The sequence below is a fragment of the Pinus tabuliformis genome, chromosome X (genome assembly GCF_031772625.1).
Source record: "Pinus tabuliformis cultivar Carrire ecotype Pingquan chromosome X, CPIR1, whole genome shotgun sequence".
Taxonomy (NCBI): Eukaryota; Viridiplantae; Streptophyta; class Pinopsida; order Pinales; family Pinaceae; genus Pinus; species Pinus tabuliformis.
The window spans coordinates 955,955,099-955,976,192 of NC_142308.1; the positions used below are offsets into that span (position 1 = coordinate 955,955,099).

Genomic DNA, 21,094 nt, shown 5'->3' on the forward strand with positions numbered 1-21,094 from the left:
AAAAGTGTGCATACTTGGTAAGTCTGTCAACTATGACCATGATAACACTCTTTCCTTCGGACTTGGGTAAACCTGTGATAAAATTCATTGAAACCTCCTCCCAATGTTCGCTTGGAATTGATAAAGGTTGTAATAGTCCTGGGGTATTAATTGTTTCAACTTTATTTTGTTGGCAAACCAAACATTCCGCCACAAAATTTTGAATATCCGATTTAAGGTCATCCCAAAAAAAATCCTTCTTAACCCTGTGGTAGGTTTTTAGAAATCCTGAGTGCCCTCCTAAGGGAGAGGTGTGCAATTCCCTAAGAATCTTTTGTTCGAGTTGGGAATTCTTACATAGGCATAACCAATCCTTGTACCATAACGAATCATTTTTCCAGCTAAATGTATCATATGTACTGGGATCTTGTTGTATCTTTTGAATGAGTTCCCACACTTCCTCGTCATTCTTCCATTCATCCCTTTCTTCGTTTATCCAATCTAGTTGGATAATAGAAATGGCGCAAAGAAATGCTTCCACATCCTCATCCTTTCTTGAGAGTGCATCTGCCACAACATTTTGCTTCCCTTTTTTGTAGATTATTTCAAAGTCATAGCCCAACATCTTTGTGACCCATTTTTGTTGCTCTTCTGAAGATAATCTTTGTCCTAAAAATTATTTAAGACTATCATGATTTGTTTTATCTTGAAGTGTCTCCCCATTAGGTAGGGTTGCCATTTCTTAAGTGCATGTAGTATTGCCAACATTTCCTTCTCATAAATAGCTTTGTGTAAATACTTTCCTTTGATTGGACAACTTTCAAAACCAATGGGTCTTTCTTCTCGCATTAAAACAACACCAATTCCATTTCCTGAGGCATCACATTCCACAATAAAGGTTTTTGTGAAGTCTGGTGTAGCTAAGACGAGTTCTTGGCACATTGCCTCTTTAAGATGTTCAAAGGCCTTTGTTGATTCTCGAGTCCATGAGAATGCATATTTCTTCAATAATTTTGTTAGAGGTGCTTCTATTCTCCCATAATTCTTAACAAACTTGCGATAATACCCTATCAACCCGAGAAATCCTCATAGATTCTTTATGGATGTGGGGATTTTCCATTCCTTAATGGTTTTAATTTTGCTAGGGTCTACCTTAATACCTTCATGAGATACAATATGACCCAGATATTCCACCTCTTGTACTCCAAAGGAACATTTGGAGATTTTTGCATATAATTGTTTCTCCTCCAATAGTTTGAGCACCATGTCAACATATTGGACATGATCCTTCCAAGACTTGCTGTAGATTAGTATATCATCAAAAAAATACTAACACAAATTTTCTAAGGGTGGGTTTGAAAATGGAATTCATCAAACCTTGAAATGTAGAAGGTGCGTTAGTAAGGCCAAAAGGCATGACCAAAAATTCATAATGACCCTCATGAGTTCTAAATGTTGTTTTTGGAATGTCTTAAGTCTTCATTCTGATTTGATGATATCCTGAACGAAGATCCAACTTGGTGAAGTAAATTGATCCATGCAATTCATCCAATAATTCATCAATGACGGGAATGGGAAATTTATCTTTAATAGTGAGCTTGTTGAGCTCCCTATAATCTGGACACATGCGCCATGATCCATCCTTCTTGTGAACCAATACTACTGGAGTAGAGAAAGAAATTTGACTAGGTTGAATTATACCCACCTCTAACATTTTTGCAACCATACGTTCAATTTCACTCTTTTGGACATAGGGATATATGTAAGGCCTGATGTTTGGAGGAACACTTCCTGGAATCAAATTGATAGCATGATCATGATCACGAATAGGTGGGAGGCCTTTGGGAGTCTCAAATACCTTGGAATGATTGTCCAAGACTTTTTGGAGATTTGGAGAAATGGATGATTTCAATGTGGGAACCTCTAGTGAACATAATTGTGCAATTATGCCTCGTTGTTCTTTCTTTATAAGATTTTTCATTCCGTTAGAGCTGATTATCTTTCCCGGTTTCCCTGCGATACCCCTTAATTCAACTCCCTTTCCTTCTGCAAAAAATTTCATGAAAAGTTCTTGAAAATTAAAGCTATTGTACCCAAGGATTGCAGCGATTGGACTCCTAGTACAACATCAGCACCACCCATTGGAGTGGAAAGCATTGGGCTATTCAATACATATTTTCCCATGGATAGCTTGATATTATGGCACTTTCTTGAGAAATTTATGGTTCCTCCACTTGTAACCATCACTTGACACTTTGGTGCTAGATATAGGAAGCAATTCAATTCCTTGGCTATCTTACAATGAATAAAGTTATGGGTACTTCCCAAATCAATCAACACTATTACCTTTTTCTTCTTGATATGCCCTTCTATCTTGATAGTTTGAGGAGTGGTAATTCCTTCCAATGCATTAAAAGATATGGTCGGATTCATTTCTTCTTTTTTCTAGGGTTTGTTCTTGGTGTATATCCTCTTCTTTTGACGTTTCTTGCTCCTTTTCTTCCTCGTCTTCACAATCTATGTAAAATAATTTCTTCTCGGCACACTTATGACCTTTAGTGTATTTGCTATCACAACTGTAACAAAGCCCTTTTGCTCTTTTTTCTTCCAATTGTTGTGGTGTCAACCTTGTAGGTTGTGGATGGCTAGGGGCAGCAACACTTCCATCTTTATGATTGTGAGTGGTAGACTTCCTTGTTGCCATAATTTTGCTTTCCATTTTTCTTGCCAACCTGAATGCCTTCTCCAATGAATCTGGTTCCCAAAGGCGAACCTCATGTTGGATGTTATCTTTTAAAGTCCCTATGAACACATCAATCCTATGCTCCTCTGGAATATCTTTTACCCTTATATTCAATTTTTGGAAGTCCTCAATGTGCTCCATCATTGAACCCTTTTGTTTGAGATTTATCAATTGGCTAAAAAAAGTGTTGCTTTTTGTATCCTCATAATGTGTTATCATTTCATTCGTAAAAATAGCCCAAGTGACAATTTGTTTACGAGAGCAAAGCCATTGATACCATACAAACTGATTTGGTTCCAAATATAAAGTTGTAATGCATACCTTTTGTGTGTTTTGCACATTATGGAGATCGAAAAATTGCTCCATCTGTAGTATCCATGTTCTGGGATCCTTGCCATAAAACTTCCTCATATCGATCTTTGGAACATGATGGTTCTTCGATCCAACGTTAGAGTCTATGAAATCATGATTAACATTTATTTTTTTCTCATCATGAGTTTCCTTTACTACCCTTTCGCCATTAGTAAGCATTTCTTGTAGAAACTTTGTCAAATCTGTCTTCAAATCGTCCATCTTAGCTTGCACGTCGTCCATCTTAGCTTCCACACCATCCATCTTAGCTTCCATGTCATTCATCTTAGCTTCTACACCTTTCTTTAAACCATCCATCTTAGCTTCCACGCCTTTCTTTAAACCATCCATATTAACTTCTACGTCTTTCTTTAAACCATCCATCTTATTTTCTGTTACTTTTTGTGCAAGTGAAATTTGTTGCACTTGGTCTCATAATTTTAATATATCATGTTGCATTTCTTCCTCTTCTTCATGAGTCATGCTAGAGCTTTCAGGTTGCTTACTAGGTGTTTCCATTTTCTTTCTTCGGGGCACTAATTACTAATAATAATGCTTCACTATGCCCTTTGAATTCCTTCAAACTATTTTTTCAAACCAAGCTTATGAATTTTTTTTTAAAAACTACACACATTTTTTCACTTTGTAGGAGCTTGATATTGAATCTAATGTATCTCTGTAATTTTGGATCTCCCAGGTCTGAAATTGCTTCCTGTGGTAACCCTCTGAGTAATATTTCTAACCCCACAAGTCTAATCAAGATTGGATTCTCCAATGAAGAGTTATGCCAAATCTCCCACGATGACCTAAGTATAGACTTGTTCAGTAGAGTGAACTTGTACGGTGTGTCGTGAGTCACTGTTTCAACCTTAGGTTATGAAAATGGTACCCAAAAAGCTATAGTTTGTCCTCTTTTTGAGACTTCTTATGAAAATTCAATTTGATGCTTAGAGAGAAAGTTATGACAATCTTCCCAAGGTGACCTGTTTGGAATGTAATTCGGGGGTCTGCAAAAACCCTAACTTCCTCAAATTATACCTCCGTAAATATAGCGAGACAGGATCTGAAATTTGGAGCCTAGGTTCCAACCGCTTTCTTCTCACATGGGTTTTTTTGTTAGCTTCTGAAACATCGTAGAGAAAGTGTTATAGTGAACATTCCACGATGACCTATTTTAGATGACATTTTGGAGCTTGCAAAAACCCTAACTTCCTCATATCATATCTCCGAAAATATAGTGAGATAAGATATGAAATTTAGACCTGAGGTTTAGAAAGATTTCGTCTCAAATGGGTTTTTTTTCTCTTCTGAAATGTCACAGAAAAAAAGTTATAGCAAAAATTCCACGATGACCTTTTTGGAGCAGCGAAACCCTAGAATCCAAAGCTCCGATACTAAATGTTATGAAACCATCTCACAAAAAGATAGAAAAGATAGATCAATGCAACCTCCTTTACATTACACAAATGAAAATTCTTGGATGATACAAATGACAAAACCTCATTTCAATATATAGGAGTCTAAGGGGTCACAATATAACCAAATCGACCTAACACTAATAATATAAAGGCACAAAAATAACAATAGTTGGATTCTATGGGGCACAATAATAAAAATAAGGGATACAATGATAATAGTAATGGGGGAATCACTAGTATTATAGGGACCTAACATATCATTTCTAAAGATTCATCGCACTTAAATATATCATTTTTGAAGGTTCACCGCATTTAAATATATCATTTCTGAAGATTCATCGCACTTAAATATATCATTTCTAAAGGTTCATCACATTTAAATATATCATTTCTGAAGATTCATCGCATTTAAATATATCATTTCTAAAGGTTCCTTGATATTGTTATTATGATTTGGTGAGCTTCGGCCCTTTCCTCGGAATGGGCAGAGGTTGGAAACGGTCCTTACCGCTTTTCTCAGTTTTGCATGTATGTATATATTCATGGTTTTGAAAAAACTTCATTGGTGTTTATATTTCTTTGATGGTGCTTACAGTCCATGCGTTATGCTTTCATTACTTTTCATCGATAGCAGATAGTCTGATAATGAATAGGGAAGTCGAACCTATACCCATAATCGCAGATTTATAATGAACCGAGTTTCTTGTCTTATAAAACTGGAATGAATTTATACTTTATGGTTGGGTTTGACTCTCTCTGCTATAATTGTAGACAATATTGTTTTATGGTTCTGCACTGTTGTAAACAAATAAGTACAGTTTTCTAGTTCATATGTATGTTGATTTAACGGAGTCTATATTATCCTTGCATCTGTCAATAATACTGCAGTATCTTCATCAGACTTAGAAATTGTAATTCTGTATTTACCCATAATATAATACTAGGAAAGAAGTATGTAATAGAACCTTTCTATGATAGGTATAGCAGAATATACAGAGAGGTTACTCATAACAGTAATATCTATCTTAGAGACAATAGAAAATACTGATAGACTGAACATCTATTCCTAATTAAATATACCTTTCCAACTGTCAATAATAAGCATAGATTTTGGTTACTTATCTGTTTAGAATTATTTTAGCACTGTGCAGTTAATGTTCTTTCTGGAAGGTCTCACCACCCAGCCATGGACCTGGCAATCACGTCCAGTGTCCCCCTCCGAGCACTTCCTGCTCCTGATAGTTACTAGACTTAACGCAGTCTGGTGTCTTGGGCTTCAGGACTATTGTCCAGCCTCAAGTCGCACACCAATTAGACTGTTTGCCATAATTCAGTTTTCCCACTGGTTGTTCCTGCCCAGCTCAAGGAAAAATTCAAGCAGCCCCTCCTGCTTCCTTTCCCCTCCCTTTTGGGGAAGAGGGATGGAAACTATTTCTAATTGTTTAAGGAGTTATTATAATTGTTCTATTCAGTTTCCTTAATTAACACTGTTCAATTTATTTAAACAAAATATCATGATGTTCTAGCTTTTCCAGCCTTAACTTCTTAACAACCATGTTAAGTAAAATTAAGAATTTCTAAGTTCTGTGTAAAACTTGGTAAAAAAAAAAGTAATTATGGTGCAACAAAGGGTGTTACAGCTCTCCCCCCTTATGAGGAACACTATCCTCGGTGTTCTTCTAAGAAAATAATGTCGGATAGGCCTGCAGCATGATCTCCTCTTCTTCCCAAGTGGCCTCCTCCGGGCCAAAGTGCTTCCATTGCACTTTAACCTAGGGGATGGTTCGCTTCCGTAAGGTGGTTTCTCTCTAATCTAGAATACGAAGAGGCTCTGCCAGGAACTCTCCCTCGGGCTCAACCTGCACAAATTTATAATTGGCTGTTAGAATTGCACCAAACAACAATTTTAATGTCACATATTCATTTGTTTTATTACCTGTATATTTTCCTAGTTAATTATATGCTGAGGGTTGTATACATATTTTTTTAGCAAGGATACATGGAAAACATTGTGAACCCGGATGTGGCCTGGGAGTGCTAATTTGTATGCCACTGGTCCAATTCGTTCTAGTATTTGGAATGGTCCGCAATACCGAGGTGCCAGCTTGGCACAACCCCTCCACTGTAAGGTGCTTTTCTGGGGTTTAACTTTTAAGTATACATGATCCCCTAACTAGAATTCTTTATGAGTCCTCTTTTTATCAGCATAAACCTTTTGCCTATCTTGAGCGACCTTTAAGTTCTGGTGAACCTTTTTCACTATGGCCTCCATTTCAGCTAACATATCAGGCCCCAATGCTAACTTATTAACCGGGTTATTCCAATCTGTGGGTACCCGACACTTCCTTCCATACAATACCTCAAAAGGGCTCATGCCCAAAGACTCGTGATGGCCATTGTTATACGCGAACTCTACTAAATGGAGGTAGTCCTCCCACTTGTGTGGTTGTTGCATCACAAACATCCTTAACATATCTTCCAAGACTTGGTTCACTCGTTCTGTTTGGCCGTTTGTTTGCGGATGGTAGGTAGTACTGAATTGAATCTGGGTACCCAACCCAGTGAAGAGGGTTTTCCAAAATGCGGATGTAAATTTTACATCCCTATCGGAAATTACTACCCGGGGTATTCCATGTAATCGAAAGATTTCCCTCATGAATATGTCTGTGATTTCTACAGTCTTGTAGGTGGATTTCACAGGTACAAAATGGGTTGTTTTGCTTAACTTGTCCACTACCACCATAATTGAGTCATGCTGCTTCTTGGTGCGGGGTAGTCCTGTAATAAAATCTAGAGTGATCGTCTCCCATTTCCATTCGAGAATGGGTAACAATTGCAATAGACCAGCGGGGTGCTGATGTTCTACCTTCACCAACTGACACTCCAGACACTTTGATAAGTATTCTACAACATCCTTTCTTAAACCTGGCCAGAAATAACTTTTCCGGATAGCTATCAAAAGTTTCTGGTATCCTACGTGAGTGGCATAAGGCTTCCTGTGAAATTCATCCAGTAATAATTGCTTGACAGAATTCTAGTTGGGAATATAAATTCTATTTCTGAATGTTAACAATTCATCAGAAGTTATATCATAGTCAGACTGTTTTCCCTTTTTCCAATCCTCTGCTGCTTGCTACGAAAGAAAAGCATATTCAGGGTCTTTGAGGGATACTTCCTTGATAATTTTAGGAAGATTGATTTGTATTTGACTGAGTTATATTTCATAGATGCAATGCATTTTCCTGCTTAATGCATCAACGACTCGATTTTCTTTACCTTTAAGGTGCTTCATCTCGAAGTCGAATTTGCTCGGAAATGTGGTCCACCTAACCTACCGAGCATTTAAACTTGTCTGATTAAATTTTTTTGTTAAACTACTATGATCGTTAACAACAGAAATTTCTTTCCTAGAAGGTAGTGCCGCCACATTTTAAGTGCGTGTACAACTATTGTTAACTCTAGATCATAAGAAGAGTAATGGTACTCATAGTCTTTCAATTTACGTGACTCGTACGCTATGACCTTTCCTTCTTGAGCTAATACTCCACCGACCGCTTCCTTACTTGCATCGGTGCATACTACGAATGATTTTTTTGGATCTTCTACTTTTAACACTGGTGCAATAGTAAGCCACTGCTTCATCTGCTCAAAACTTTGTTGGAAATCTACTGTCCAACAAAAGGCACACCCCTTTTTTTGTACCGAGGTTATAGGAAAGGCTATTTTTGAAAAAAAAATTAATGAATCAGTGGAAATAACCTACCAGGCCCAAAAAAGATCTCTGTAACATTTTTCGGGGTTGTCCATTCCATTATAGTTTTAATCTTCTCTAGATCTACCGCTATACCCTCAGCTGATATAACATGTCCAAAAGAATCTTGTCTTTGTAAAAATCATACTTGTTATACTTAGCATACAACTGATTGTCTTGCAAAATATGCAAAACTATTCTTAAGTGTTTTTCGTGCTCTTCCTGATTTTTTGAATAAATTAATATATCATTAATAAAAATAAACACAAATTTATATAGGAAAGGCTAAAATATGCTGGGCATCATGCTCATGAATGTGGCTGGGGCATTGGTAAGGCCGAAAGGCAATATCACAAACTCGTAATGACTGTAGCGAGTTCGGAAGGCAATTTTACAAATGTCTTTGTCCTTTATTCAGATCTCGTGGTAACCAGATCTTAGATTGATCTTACAAAATACGTTGGCCCCTTTCACTTGGTCAAATAAGTCGTCAATACAAGGTAGAGGATATCTATTTTTGACAGTAAGTTTGTTTAGCTGATGATAGTCGATGCATAATCTTAAAGTCCCATCCTTCTTTCGAACAAACAACACAGGGGCTCCCCATGGTGATACACTAGGGTAAATGTACCCTTTGTCTAAAAGTTCCTGAAGCTACATTTTGAGTTCTGTTAACTCAAGGACACTCATGCGGTAAGGATCTTTTGAAACAAGGGTTACTCCAGGTATGAGTTCGATAGTAAAATCGATATCACATCTAGGGGGCAACCCAGGAATAGTTTCAGGAAATACATCCACAAAATCTTGAATTACATGAATGTTTTCTAATGAAGTCATCTTGTTTCTTTCATTAGAGTATCCTACCTAGATAGTGTAAATCTAGCAGCCCTTTCTAATGCATTTCCCAAGCTGGTTAGCAGTGATGGGGCGTAACTTCATGCTTTTCTTGATTCCTTGAATTTCTTTCCTTTGCCCCAACTCTGTTAGATAGTTCACAAATTTCTCTTTACAATCTACTAAGGACCAACGTCCTTCTAACCAATCCATTCCTATTAATACATCGTAGGAACCTAAGGGCAATATATTTAGATCAACATGAATGAGCTGTCCTGAAACTGTGATTGGACAGTTTTCTGTTTTAGAAGAAACCTTCCTCTTAGCTCCGGTGGCTAGTTGAACCAGCCAAGATTTCTTAAATTTTTTGCTTGGCAGCTGACATTTTTCTACCACCTTGGGACTAATATAACTTAGGCTAGCACCTGGATCAAATAAAACAGAAACAAGTTGATTAGCAATCATACCTTTGCACTCGATCATGGTGGGCTGGTATTCTGCTTGATGGTCGTCCAAAGTGACATTAATTCTGGGCATACTCCTTGCTATATCTCCAACTGTGGAGGCTTCTTGCATATTGGAAATTTGTTCCGTTCAAGCCTTGTGCGGGCAGTTCTTATAATAGTGAGATTCCCCACAGCCCCAACATTGCAGAGGTGGCTTTGGTGGTTGTTCAGTTGCAGGCTTATTAATTCCCTCTGTCTGTTTTCTTTTGGGGTATGCTGGAAACTTGGGCGGATTCCTGGTAAATTTTCCAAAGGTTCTTTGCTGATTATTCCGACCATTTCCTACTTTCTGTTGTCTATTTGGGGGTAGATTCCTCATTCTTCTGCTTGAAGCTCCTTTGGGTGCTTCACTTTTTTGTTTCATTTGCTGGTAACAGATACAAGCTTTTCGCACCGCATCATCCATCGATCTAGGATAGTCAAATTCCAACTTTTCCTTCATAAAATTAGGCATATTGTTGATAAACCATTGAATTTTTGCTTTTTCCTCCTGCATGTATGGGACATATCGTAACAAGGAGGTGAACCGCTTCACATATTCATCCATAGTCAAGGTTCCCAACCTTAGCTCATGGAACTCCTTTGCTTTTTCGTCATAATAACGCTCAATCAAGTATTTATCCTTAAAATGTTTATGGAATTCTTGCCACGTCACTTGTTCTTCATCAATATTTCTCATTGTTTTGATTTCTTCCCACCAGAGAGTGGCCTTTCCTCGTAGCTGATAAACTACTAATCGCGCATTGAGTTTGTCAATGTATTCATAAATCTGGAAATATTTCCCCATGTCAATCAACCATGCTTTGACTGCCTCCTCAGATTCTCCTTCGAACAATGATGGTTTTATTTTTTTAAACTCACCTTGTAATTCCATCTTCCGTTTTTTATTTTTCTTTGCCAGGTATGAAACGTTATACGAACGCCCTTCTTCATCCTCCTTATGTCCCTATTTTGATTTTGCATTTTCCTCACCATGATGGGCTGTTGGTGTTCTTTCTTTGTCCTCTGTGATGGGGTCTGGCCCTCGCTGATTCTATCAGTTGGACAAACTCTTGAGAATTTGACCTTAAATTTATCATTTTTGTACGTAGGTTCTGTACTGTTTCTAGCAGAACAACATTACCTTGTCGAGACTCCTCTCCCAGTTGTATCCATATATCTGGATTAGCCTCTACATAAGGCACCTCCAGCGGATTTGATATCCTGGGGCTCCTCTACATGTCTATGTGTTGGTATTGACTTTTGTCTCTGTGTTCACATTTACCAGCTCAATTGTTTATTGCATAATTATAAGCATGCTAGCACTTAATTTTCTGTGTAATATTTAACCCAGAAGCCTCAGTATGCAAAATTGGGCTCTGATACCATTTGTAACACATCTTACTATATAAAAAAAATCTTTGATCATATATGCATAACAGTTGACATTTAATTATACCTTATCGTTAAATCTTATATTATTATGCATATAATGTAAACCTAACTATGATTGGATTATCGATGCGATTGGATTATTAATTTCTTGGATTTGGATCATGCGATGGTTTACGTGTTGTGTTGGCTCACCTCCACCTGGCCTCACCTCGAGGATTGTGATGGTTCTCCCGCTTGTCACATGGTTCTGATTAATGTCGAGGTCCAACCTGCTACCAGAGAGTTTGGCATTGAATGCAAGGTCCCTTCACAGCCGGATCCATGGTAGGTGGATCCAATGGCTCTAGACCTCTCCCTTGTTAACCCTATCATTCCAATGCCTTTCGGCTTGGTTTTGTTTTCATTCTGTCCACGACGTTAATGGTTTCGAAGCTCTGCAACTTGTTGATGGTAATGGGTGTTAAGGCCTTACCCACAACTCCTTTCGGCCAATAGGAGCAATTTTCAGCTCAGAGCTTCATACTTTGACATCTTTGGGCAAGCTTCTGGTGATATGGTAAGCTATTAGTTAAACCCTACTGTTTATTCTCTTTTTCATTTCTTTACCATGAATGGCGACTGATGAAGGGAAGCTGTGCAGGTGTGCTTTACGGAGTTGGACTCAATTCTTCCCTTGGTCAAGGTATCAACAAGAGGAGGGCCTTTTGCGAGAGAATTTCAGGTTTGCCCTGTTACTGTGATGAACTATGAGGTATTGATTTCGTTTTTGAATCTGGGTTAACGCTTCCATTTGATTTCTCAGGTATTCAGACATTGCTCAACTGGACAATTCTCTTCAGGTGAGCTAGAATTAAGGGTTTGTATTTATATAGTTGAAAGGTTATGTATCCAGGTTCTAATCCTCTGATGGGTTTCGCAGGTAACCCTCTGCCCTTACTATTGGAGTAGGACAATCTCGGGACGGAGCTGTACATGGTGGTCTAACCGCGTGCCCTTTGCTATGCCTCCAGGTTGGTCTATGAAGAACCTCGATGACATGCATGCAAGTATTCATACTTAGTTGTCGAATTGACTAAATTAGTTCAGGGTTGCATAGTTTAGATGGTGGGAGGGTTTGCTAGCTCTCGGCACGACCAAACCCTCATCGCATTATCAAAAGTACCCACTTTAGCAGCTAGACTGGTTATATTGTGTTTTGGACCCACAGTTTAGTTGTGTGTTCCCTTATTGTATAACTCCTTAATTTGACAGTAATGAATGTATGGCATCCTCTGCCAGACCTAAAGATGCTCTGTTCTTTTCATTTAAGTATATCATTTCTGAATATTAATCACACTTAAATATATCATTTCTGAAGGTTCATCGCATTTAAATATATCATTTCTGAAGATTCATCACACTTAAATATATCATTTCTGAAGGTTCATCGCATTTAAATATATCATTTATGAAGATTCATCGCACTTAAATATATCATTTCTAAAGGTTCCTTGATATTGTTATTACGATTTGGTGAGCTTTGGCCCTTTCCTCAGAGTGGGCAGAGGTTGGAAACGGTCCTTACCGCTTTTCTCTGCTATAATTGTAGACAATATTGTTTTATGGTTTTGCACTGTTGTAAACAAATAAATACAGTTTTCTGGTTCATATGTATGTTGATTTAATGGAGTCTATATTATACTTGCATCTGTCGATAATACTGCAATGGCTTCATCAGACTTAGAAATTGTAATTCTGTGTTTACCCATAATATAATACTAGGAAAGAAGTATGTATTAGAACCTTTCTATGATAGGCATAGCAGAATATACAGAGAGGTTACTCATAACAGTAATATCTATCGTAGAGACAGTAGAAATACTGATAGACTAAACATCTATTCCTAATTAAATATACCTTTCCAACTATCAATAATAAGCATAGATTTTGGTGACTTATCTGTTTATAATTATTTTAGCATTGTGCAGTTAATGTTCTTTCTAGAAGGTCTCACCACCCAACCATGGACCTGGCAATCACGTCCAGTGTCCCCTTCCGAGCACTTCCTGCTCCTGACATTTATCAGACTGAACATAGACTGGTGTCTTAGGCTCCAGGACAATTGTCCAGCCTCAAGTCACACACCAATTAGACTGTTTGCCATAATTCAGGTTTCTTGTTGGTTGTTCCTGTCGAGCTCAAGGAAAAATTCAAGCAGCCCCTCCTGGTTCCTTTCCCCTCCCTTTTGGGGAAGAGGGATGACAAATATTTCTAACTGTTCAAGGAGTTATTATAGTTGTTTCTATTTAGTTTCCTTAATTAACACTGTTCAATTTCTTTAAACAAAATATCATGATGTTTTGGCTTTTCGAGCCTTAACTTCTTAAGAACCATGTTAAGTAAAATTAAAAGTTTCTAAGTTCTGCGTAAAACTTGGTAAAAACAAAAGTAATTATGGTGCAATAAAGGGTGTTGTTACACTTACACTTAAAATAAAAAACTTCTTTGAATTTATATAAAACTTAAAATAAAAAACTTCTTTGAATTTATATAAAACTCTTTTTAATAATATTAGATGTTTCATTACTCTTTATTTAAAAAAAAAAAAAAAAAATCCTTTAAATTCACATTATTAGTTTTATTATTATCCACTCAAAATAAATAAGAAATAAATAAATCTTTTTAAACATTTTTCCCATTATCTATAACATTAAAAGAAAAACATTCTCGTATCCTCATCAATGCATCAATCATCCTCCTATCTTAATCAATGTATCCATCCAACACCCATTATGTGATAGATTCCACCACCCATTATTTGATATTTTCTTTGATAGTCACTTTCAAGATGGATATACTTAATTCATCAATGTATCCACCACCCATTATGTGATAGATTCCACCACCCATTATTTGATATTCTGTTTGATATTCATTTTCAAGATGGATATAATTATTAAATACATAATTAATAATTTAAAACCTCAATTCATTTTATAAGTTATCAAATATTGATTAAATTAGTTTAACAAATATTTAAAATTTTGAAAACTAAGAACATTTATATTATATTCAAAGTTATATTATTTTAATGAAAATATAACAATTTTGGTGTCAACAACTAATTAATTAATTAAGTCAACAACTAACTCTTAACAACTAATTGTCAATAACTAATTCATAACAGCTAATTCTCAATGACTAATTCTGGAACTAGATGCATCTTTATTATTTAACCTTTTGGATAGATTGATTTTTTCACCTTTATCCTAAGGATGAACCAACTTGGATCATAACTTAATGATATGATTAATCCAAAAGACAATTTCATAATCAATATGGATCACAAAAGTCTAAGATTAAACAATCTTGGTGTTTTTGGTGATGAGAATTAAAATGATAGGCATATTTATTTTAGAATAGCGCTTAAAATTATCATTAATTAATAAGATCTAACCTAGAAAAAATATTCTAAAATATTTTTAAGATTTATAAACAAACTTAAAATTATAACATATTAAGAATTTCTTCTATAAAATAAATATAAATCTCCATAATTAATAATCTTATTATTAACTTATATATTTTTTTTATAAATAATAATACTCATAATAATTTTAAAAATTATGATTTAATTAGTAATATGAAATTTATAAATTGATGATTAATAATTTTATTATTATTTTATATATTAATTCTTTTTATAAATAATAATAATACTATTAATAATTTTAAAAAACCATAATTTAATTAGTAATATGAAATTTACATGTCGATGTAATACATTGATACATGTGTACATTTATATATTAGCCACTTAAATTTATATAAATGTTTCCGACCATAAAATAATGTATTGACAATATAATTAGTATGACTGCACCATTGATAATGACCTCCAGTGCATACACACTCCATCACTGACATTGGCTTGCCCACGGATTGAAGGGAAGAAAGCTCACAAACAGGTCGCCGACAGGTCGAAGGACACAGAACTCAAACAGACAAAGGAGTCCATAAACTCTCGAAAGATGGATGCGATGATGAACTTCCATGGAGTGGGATCACAGGGCGGAATTTGACGGGTAAATTGCTCGAAAGATGCGATGAAGTTCTTTAGAGTGAAACCACAGGGTGGAATTTGACGGGTAAATTGTTCATCATAGTGTGATTTGTTCGATAAATATAGTTTAAAAATTTATTATGTATTTAAGATTAATGTGTAACACATTAACCTTAAACATATTTTTAAGTGAGTAGCTTTGGATGGAAACACTATCAGTGATGACATGACGTTATTCTTATGTTTTGTTTGTAATCTTAATCAGACTATATGGTAAAGTATTTCAAATAAGTCAATCCCTTGCATTAAAATACAGAATTTGCCCCCTAAATCTTATCCCTGCAGCTGTAGAAGAAACCATAATTGTTGCATAATGTCAAGAATAGAATATGCTTTTATGGTCCTAGTTCAAGTTTGTGCTATTTGAGTGTGAGATCTAATTAGATTGTAGATTCTTAATATGTGATGGAAATGAAAGTTCAAACAGTTGAATTGACTTAGTTTGTGCTATCTGAGTGTGAGATCTAATTAGATTGTAGATTCTTAATATGTAATGGAAATGAAAGTTCAAACAGTTGAATTGACTTAGTTTGTGCTATCTGAGTGTGAGATCTAATTAGATTGTAGATTCTTAATATGTGATGGAAATGAAAGTTCAAACAGTTGAATTGACTTACTTCATATCCATATAACAATAAAATAATAACATTACTTCACCATTTCATTATTTATCAATCCAGGATATATATTTTGTCCTCCTCTTTTGTATTGTCATCTGTTTTACCCCACTATAATTAATATATACAAAATATCTCCCTAATGATAAAGAAAAAAGAGACATGACTAAATATATACAAAATATCTCCCTGATATATACTAATATGTTTTTTTATTTCTTTGATTTTGAAATAAAAATAATAAAGTTTCATATTAAATTATTTTTGTTGAATTACATTTATATTATATTATATTGATTTTAAACCCACCCATACATATATATATATATCTTATTTTATAAATATTTAATATTTTATAAATTATTTTTTATATAATGAACTATTTTCCAAAATTAAAAAATTATTATTTTTTTCACTAAATACAATGTCTTAAATATAATTCACTATTCACCTTAAGCCAATTAAAATAATATTAAATTAAAGCTTTTATAAATGATCTTAGTATATAATTGAGTATTCATTCATATTTTTGAACAATGTTTTTATTTGGTTTTTATTATTTTTTATTATATTTAATGTTCACAATGATTATTCAAATTAATTAGGAATTTATATAATATTATTATAAATTTTTATATTTAATATGATAAATTTTTACATTTAAATTTCCTAAAACATTTAAAATAAATCTTACGAATTTAAGTAATAAAACCCTAAGAATATTAGGAAGTTAAATCAAGATAGAGTTTAAGCAATAAGTCACACAAAATATTTAATTGTCAATACTAATCTAAGTATAAATATTGTCTTTCTTTTCACATCTTACTATATGAATATTAATTAATCTCCAAAATTATAAAAATATGAATATTAATTAATCTCCAAAATTATAAAAATATTGAGTTTTGTAAGGAATTGATCATGATTATGCAAGAAGAATAAGGTTCTATTATAAAGAGAATATGATTTTATTATGAAAATCATGACCTTTGGTAGATTAGTTTGAAAGGACAACTTCAAAGTAAGACTAAATGGTACTCTAGGGAGAAAGTGGAGGAAAATTTTCCTCACCTCATTAAGTAAAACCTTTGGGGGACTAAAATCATCCAAAAATGAAGAGGTATGATCTAGATTGGATCACTATATTATTTTTCATCCATCTTGATGCTTTCATAGTGGGAAAATCGGAGGAATGTACTCACAAGACTATTTTTATTAGTGGGTTTCAGTTTGAAGAATTAAGATTTGAAACATTCTGAAAGTAATTTGAGGCATTAAACATAATTTTTTGGGGGTAAAACTTAACCACTTCAGGGATGCACCCCATATCACTATTTTGCACTAAAATACCTTTCCAACCGTGCAACAAGTACCTCTAGTCTGTATGCAAAAGTTATGTCACTCATAAGTTGATCTTCCTATTTTGACCACCACGATTTAAGAGGATGCCACATCAACCCCCATTAGTCATGGAAAAGTGGTTAGCCATGTGATCATGATTAAAGAGACTCTAGAAGAGTTGATATTGTAACTTTGGTTAAAAGTTGGTGTCAAACTTTGGTTAAAAGTTGGTGTCAAACTTAACCACTGGTAGGTTATTAGGTTGTGATATAATCAAACCATTAAGAGGAAAAGATATTTCATTCTATTCCAGGGCATTTTGTTCCATAGATGAACATGTTCTATAGATGAACATAGTATCTGAAAGTGGATAGAGAGATAAAAAAAAGAGTGTTTGTCTACTATAGTAATCCATAGGCTACATGTCTCACTCCTTTGTACTTGCATCCATTTCCATTCAATGAAAGATAAAGCATAATAACCTCACATTCTAGTTGGTTTTTCTCTCTAAAGGTTGATCATATTTTGTGTTCATTATGGTTTGCAAGTTTTATTTTACTATTCTCTATTTTCCACATTTTATGTATTACATACATAACCATAATAGGTTAATTAATGAATCTAGAATTCTAAAATAAAAGTTATTTGTCTAGATTTTAATTTTTGAAATATATTTTAGTAAATATATTGTAACCAACTGATTGGTGAAATATCATGTCACTTTGTTTATTTTGATAACTAATAAATCCTTCTTATTATTTGTGTGATTTTGTTATGCTATATTTTCTATTTCATGTTTATAATAAATTGGACTGTTTGCGAATTTCTTTGAACTTATTGTCCCATTTGATAGATGTAAGTCTCTTTACCTTTTTCCCCTTTCTTCAAATATATTCTTGAAGCACGTTGATGTATTACTTTTAATAAAATATGAAGAGCTAATTAATTGTTTCTTAATACTCGAAAACACAATTTTATCTCATTGACCAGCTTTTCGAGCACTTACCACAAAAGTTTGAGTTTATCTTCTTGACAATTGTTTGTTAGAAAAGTATGATAACTAATTGAGATATATTTATCCTAGTTAGTTTGTTAGAAAAGTATGATAACTAATTGAGATATGATTTTTAAGCGATTTGTTGATCCTCCTTTTAACTCCTATACATATAATTCGTATATACTTCGTGTTCAATTGAATGTAGTTCGTTAATTAAATTAATGAGTAAGTTGTACCGTCCCCTAAAGGTAAAGCGACTTGAGAGAAATATGTGAGCTAAGGAATCATTTTCATATGATATCCGTGACCTGACCTTACAAACAATAAAAGGAGGCTTTTCACGCAAGTGCATCAAATCTTAGAAAATAAGTTATTTAATCAACCATACAAAGATGATAAGATCACTTCAAATCCTTCCATTCCACTGAGTAAAATCAAGATAAAGTCTGATACTTCCAAAGTGCTGAATCTTATGCTGTCCAAAAAGACGACCACATCGTTTTCGATAGATTTCTTTGAAGGACGGTTTCACGAAATCCGATCCAGGTAGCGTGATGTTTGAATTGACATTAAAATTTACACTAAACTCCAAAATACTTTGTGAGGGTCAGAAACTTCCTTCCCATTTCCCAAGAATCATGAATGTTACGCGTATAGATGGTTAATATTCATCGCTTTCTGTAAAACTGCGGGCCAATCCTCATGGTGCTGCTGCCGGTAATGGAAATGGTAATGGCCTCCACTGCACACGGGCTCTGTCATTGACATTTGCTGTGCCCACCCATCAAAGGACGGCAACCTTTCAGATACAGACAGTGCGTAGCGACAAATTTCCATAAAGTGTTTGTGGATTGCTCAGACCCATTAAAGGGAAAGGTTCCCAATCCTGTGAAAAAGGTAAACTGACGTCTAGAGATTCAGTGGGAAACTTTCGAGGTCCCTGCGGAGTACAAATACAATACTAGACCAAACCTTCGGGGAGATCAGTTGGTTCGACCTCGAAGTTCAATGGCGATGAAGATATGGATGTTCTCTGCCTTCATATTTTTATTGTGTTTTGTGGACACCGTTGTGTCGGGTTCTCTTGCAGTGAAATCTCGATGGATCGTTGACGAAGCTGCAGGCACCAGAGTAAAGCTCGCCTGCGTCAACTGGGTATCGCATTTGGAGCCCATGGTCACGGAGGGGCTGAACAGGCAGCCATTGAAATACATAACGAGCACCATTACTGCCCAGGGATTCAACTGCGTGCGCCTCACATGGGCCACCTTCATGGTCACTGACCCGGCGAATCGAAACCTGACGGTTCGAGCTTCCTTGAATTCGTTGAATCTGAGCGACGTAGTGGCCACAATGTCTGTCAAGAACCCGGAGTTTCTCGACCTGACGCTCATGGACGCCTATAAGCGAGTGGTCGCGGGGCTGGGAGAGGCGGGGCTGATGGTCATACTCGATAACCACAGAAGTAGACCCGGCTGGTGCTGCGGCTACGACGATGGGAATGGGTTCTTCGGAGACGCGGATTTTGATCCAGGGGTGTGGATCCAGGGGCTCTCCGCCATGGCCACCGCTTTCAAGGGCACATCAGCGGTCGTGGGAATGAGTCTGCGCAACGAACTGAGAGGCAAGAGATCGAATCCGGCGGACTGGTACAAATACATGCAGCAGGGAGCCCAGGCCGTCCACGACGCCAATCCCGACGTGCTGGTCATCATGTCGGGGCTCAATTACGACGCCGATCTCAAATTCTTGGCGTCGAAGCCGGTGAGTCTGTCGTTTACAAACAAAATCGTGTATGAGATGCATTGGTATGCATTCACAGACGGGAATGCGTGGGAGAAAATGCCAGTGGACACGCTCTGCCAAACTGTGACGGCCCGGATAAACGACCATCTTGCATTTGTTACCAAAACCTTATCTCCTCCGGCGCCGCTGTTCATCAGCGAGTTTGGAATTGATGAGCGAGGAACGAATGTGGGCGATAACAATTACATTAACTGCTTCCTTGCCTTTCTTACCGCCGGGGATTACGACTGGGCGCTCTGGACTCTACAGGGGAGCTACTATATTCGTAATGGGAATGACACACACTTCGAAGAGACTTACGGGATCTTTAATGCCACCTGGGACGGTCTCAGGGATCCCACCTTTATTTCCAAGCTCCAATCCTTGCAGAAATCATCGCAAAGTTGATTTATTAACTTTCTTTTAATATATATATGCATAACAGTTTTTCTTAATTCCGGATCTGGTTTTACGAAGTTTTTCATTTTGCAATGTTCAATTCCACTCTACTTGGAAAAGTTCACTGTAAATTTAAGGAATTGAAAGATGCAGCTGCAAATTTCGGTCTTCGTATTTACGAAACGCAGGTTTCGAGAATTTTATCTCAAATTTTCACTTTCAAGTGATTTAAGTATTAAAATAGTAAAAAATTAATAATAGTAATTGGAAAATCTTCATCATATTCGAATTGCAGTTGTCTATAACCCGATTTTTTGAAAGTTTTTTCGGTGGGTTTTTCCGGTGGAAATCCCGCAGGAATTTATAAAGTTTTTTCGGTGGGTTTTTTCGGTCGAAATTCGGCAGGAATTTATTGGAATCGCAAGTTTGATAGTTAGTTTCTGCACAATGAAAGCGTCTAGGGGTTTTTCAGGGTGCTGAATCCAAATATGCAATTAAAAAACCATTTTAACTGCAACAAATCAAGATTTAACCTCAATTTCTTCCGCCCGATTCCATCACCAGAATCTCCAAAAAATCACATTATAAACAACTCCTATCTGAATTTGTTGCGGTGATAAGGGGTCTATGGTGGATAATATGAGATATCTCTATCTCATAAACTTAATGTCACTTTACCATAGACTTCGGTGGATGGAGGAGAAAGTATTAAATATTTAAAAAGAATTAGTTGTTATAAGGTTTTGATAATATTTTTAAAATTAGTATAATCTTAAAAGAAAGGTAGAGACGTGGAAATATATTATTATTAATTATGGTTTATTTCAAATATTATGATTAAAATTTGTTTATAAAATTTTTATAATTTTTTAGTATTTAATTTGTATTTTAGAATAT

The 21,094-nt window shown here is 35.5% G+C and overlaps 1 pseudogene; it reads left to right on the plus strand.

Moving 5' to 3' along the window:
* Nucleotides 1–18,722: 18,722 nt before the first annotated feature.
* On the plus strand, nt 18,723–20,253 carry LOC149142866 (glycosyl hydrolase 5 family protein pseudogene; annotated as a pseudogene).
* Nucleotides 20,254–21,094: the final 841 nt, after the last annotated feature.